Raw genomic sequence first — 4497 nt, forward strand, 5'->3', positions numbered from 1 at the left:
TGATGGGTCGGTTGGTAATCTGTAGTGTGATCAGCGTAAAAGCTAAATGAAATGCAGTATGGTAGCGGCCTATGTATAATTTGGTGGATTACTTCGTTTCAATTAGGAATCTTGCTACAATCAGTCACAGGTGTTAATATGGAGGTTGCCAGCTTAAATGACAACTATCAAGGAGAGTTTGTGCTGACAGAATAAGAGTGAATCACAGCATTACCATGATTTCAATCAGCTTGTTGGGATGGTGATGCATTGAAGATGTCTTACTATAGATATGAACAGGATTATGGCCACAGAATTATAACATCTAGTTTGATGCATGAGTGAATGAGCCTCATTAAGATGAAACGGCGAGTCCGTTGCCAAGTAATTTCCTTACACTACACTTTTCAGGAAGCTGAGAAACACTGCACAGGAATCTCGTCCGATTGCTATGGGGATTCTGCAGAAAACAACACGGAAAATCCTGCCTGCGCATGTCGTTACTGCCATCCGATCAAAAGTCACATCCAGTAGTTTCAAAGGATTTCAATTTTGAAATAATTCATTGCGCATGAAAATAGTTTTATTGAAAATAGTAAATGCAACAAACTAATCCATCAACACTGCTACTGTATCAGGAAGAGAAACATCGGGTTTTGTGTCCAGCAATATCATCATCCGAGCTAATTTTGACGATGCCGCTACTCAAATAAAATTGATGAACTCTGCCGTTCCTGGTCGTGTTTTGACGAGTGCATTGACTTCTTCATTGCAGTAATCTAGAGAAGGCAAAAAAATATCACAAGGTGTTATAACACAGTCAGATTGAAGGCAGTATTCCTTCTCAAGTATCATTAAATAAAGGATTGCAAACTTCATCCTACAATGATGCGTATGGCTTGTGAATATGGTGAAATCTTATAAGGGTTGTTTTGAACAGTTAACAGAGTACTTAACGACAGTTATGGTGATACTGGTACTTTCTCATCTCCGCTGAGCTGCCAACATCTTGAGAGGGACATAGATTACGATATAGTAATGGATCATCGGTATTATCGTGTTGCTTTTGCTGCTTACATGATAAGTAGGCTTCCTGACTCATAGGCTACAGTTTCATCAGTCTATGATTTTATCAGGGTTGTAGCCAAGTGGCAAATTTTCGAGTCACAAGTCATCTCACTTCTATAGTTTTGGCTCGAGTCGCGTCCTTTTCAATTATCCACGGAGTCCATAAAAGCCAGGTTGGAATCCCGGTACGTTTAGCGCAATATCTTTGGTGTGCCAAGGCGGTTTTCGGCGTCACACCTGTGTGCAGTCAGTGGAATCTTTGGTGTGCACGAGACACCTATTCCATATTGGCATAAAAGGAGGTCAGCGATGTAACCATCAGGTCATGCAGTCAGCTGGTTACATACTCCCTTTTCAGTAACTAATGCCACTACTTCATTCAATGAGTGAAGTGGCTTAATTTTAGAATACTTCCACTTCAGAAGTTTTTGAAGGCATATACGGTACCGTACTTAATTCTACATGTATACTTGAGTGCAAACAATAACTACTTTCGTTACTACCACAGTCAATACTAATAGAAACGGTTAGTTACAGTCTTATAGTACTAGCTGACTCAATACATTTTCACTTACCGATTTCGGACAGTACGTAGCTTTAGAGGAGTACCGGTATTCCTCCGTGAAAATAAAGTGTGGACGGGAGTACATGCGATAGTTGCCTGTGTTCGGTAGTCAACTAGCTTGTGTATCTCGGATACTTCATTGAAGCAAGATGGTTGGAAGTGATCCGCGCATGAATATGATTCTGTGCGCAATTTTGGTCTTCCGCACTGTTCAGCTATAGGCGTCCGGTCGGCTGACGGCATATGGCTTGTGAAAGCGATGTAAGGACACTTTGAGTACCGCATATTGCGTATTGTAGCAGCCATACGCGACATAACGTCTACCTCCATTCCTCATCTTCTTAACAGCTTTCATGATCACACTGAAACACTCAAATCCACAGCAACAGGGATAACCTTATGCAAACCAGGTATCAAGACTTCTGCTGTGTCAGTTACATGACGTCATTTCATGGCTGAATGGTTTCTTTTCCGTTTTTTGACTTTTCGATTTATAATTTAAATTACTTGAAAACTATAAGGTATTTTCAATTTTCATTATTTTATTCATATTCCTAACCACATAATGTACGAAATAAGGTAAAGTCATTTTTGAGATGCAGTTGACCTTTAAGGCCGGTAGCGTCTTGAAGTGTGTCGCTCCACCTCCCTACGGTGACGTCATTCCATAGACAGTTGAGCTGCATTTTCTCACAGTTCAAGGGGTAAATAGCGTGCGTGTGCTTCTCGTTCTTGCGATAAAGGAGATGGTGTCTTCTGGAGAGCAGTTTTTGGCAGAGATACCAATTGCATCATACAAGATGCCGGGATCAGAGATGCCCCGGATATGGTTTACATATAGCGCACAGTGCAACTTCACTAGCACAGCAATCAGGTACAGATTAGTGAGGCTAGCATCAATGTTTGCATTGATTTGTTAAACATCTAAAAGTATCTATAAAGAGAATAAAATAGTTATGAATTACCCTCTGATTTTTGTTCAGGAAATTTGTGTAAATTTTGTATAGAGTAATGCAAAAGCTACAAAAGTAGAAAATTTTTAATTTGGCTCAACTAGCCAAATTTGCTATACATTTTTTGAAAACTCAACAATTTCACGGCATAGCCAGTAAAATTTAATAAAATTATTTTATTTTTTCAATAAATTCAATTTTTTTAAAAATCTGATAGCTTCACTTCTGCATGTTGGAATTGAGCCAAATCTAGTGTGCAACCTTTTTTCAAGCCACCTAACAATTTTGTTCATGAGCCAGTGAAATTTGGAAAAAAAAGGTATTTTTGAACAACACTGATGTATAGAAACTTGACCAAAATTTAGAAAAACATTGGCAACAGTGCCAGTACTAAATTATAGGAAGTAGTGTCATGAGTAACAGCAAGACCTAGTTACATTCCAGTTAGAATGATACCAAATTGTAAATCGCTGCATCATAAAAAAAAAACAAGTCGAAAGTACGGTACTCTTGTCCTTGTCCGGCAATAGCAGTCTTCTCAGCACAATCCTTGAAACAGTCAATAACTTCCTTCTGATTGGCATGGTTAAATTTAAATTTGGCTGACCGAAATTCTTGATTATCTTTTTCAATAAATGGCACAGATATCTTAAAAGCTAACCGATGCCTGCAGTTGATGCATCCATTCTTAGGCCACTTTCACTATATAAACACTTTTAAAAAAATCTAATAATTGTGGCTTATCTTAAATCATTTGCTATTGAAGCTGACTCGATTACGCTGTCTTGGGGCACACGAGATACCGGTATGACATTTGATACCACCAAACAAACAAGTCAACATAGTTCAAATGTTAATTATATTTATCATTCTCACTAGCTTTATTAATTTCAGTCACTTTCCTGTCGTTTTCTGGCAATTCAGAAGTCGATGGAAAGACTACTCCGGATTGTTTTCTCATCCATTATAACAAATTGGCACGTTATACCCTGGCATTTTGCGCGGCTGCAAAACAACATAATCCTACCTAGTTATCTAAGTCATAGAAGATAACATAAAACCCAGAACTGTACTTCAAACAACCTCACTGAGACAGGAAATACGATTTAAAAACAGACCAATATCGCAAATTAACACAGGCAGCGGCTATCTAAGATAGTTGTTTGGCCCCAGCGAACCAGAAGTCACGTGACTTTCGAGCCCAATAGGACACTATGGTTCAAAGTTTGTTATTGTTGCCATTGTTACATTGCGGACTTCATGGTATGTAATTTCTGATTGTTTCGTCATACTTTGCCTTTCTGGTTTTGCTTTTCATTCTGCTTAAATCCCTTCAGTGTGCCGTTAACTCTTGAAAAGAGTCACCCGAAAAGTCTTCGAGTTGAATAATATTTCACTGCAATGGATGCTGTATTGAAAGCTATCTTCAAGTTCGGTACCACGAACCAACTGTTTAATAATAATAATATAATATAAGTAACAAGTATGTGTCTATATATATAATCGATAGATTTAGTGTCGAATATATTGACAACCATTTCAACAACAATAACAAAAGAACGGTAGGAATGGAGCAAAAATAATACAATAATAATAATGTAATAATAATATAATATATATGCTACATAAAAATTATATATATAGATATGTAATGTCGTATGGCAGATATTTCAAAAACACTCACAAAGGAACAGTAGGAATAAAGGAACAATAAATATAACATTACTAGATATAGAAATCCATGGTAGAAATAGTAACCGAAGAAGTATTCTCAGTAGTAGTTGAAAAAAATCAGCTCCTAGACAGTAGAAAAGCGATAATTTATATGGTGTTCAAGGTATATGTTGTTTCACTTAATATTTGAGCGTGTGGCCAATTTACCTGCATGACTGTGTGCATTTGATTTCCCCGATACATTTCTTGCATATGCAT

At 37.5% G+C, this 4497-nt stretch overlaps 1 long non-coding RNA gene across 1 annotated transcript; it reads right to left on the reverse strand.

Annotated features, from left to right (window-relative positions):
- Positions 1 to 237: 237 nt before the first annotated feature.
- LOC145436621 (uncharacterized) lies at positions 238 to 2219 on the reverse strand. Its single transcript, XR_013914350.1, has 2 exons — positions 1623 to 2219; positions 238 to 758 (listed from the first exon to the last, which is right to left on the reverse strand). It is a non-coding gene; the product is annotated as an uncharacterized LOC145436621 (long non-coding RNA).
- Between the last annotated feature and the right edge of the window lie 2278 nt (positions 2220 to 4497).

The sequence above is a fragment of the Botryllus schlosseri genome, chromosome 3 (genome assembly GCF_051294905.1).
Source record: "Botryllus schlosseri isolate E-star chromosome 3, Bs_hap1, whole genome shotgun sequence".
NCBI lineage: Eukaryota > Metazoa > Chordata > Ascidiacea > Stolidobranchia > Styelidae > Botryllus > Botryllus schlosseri.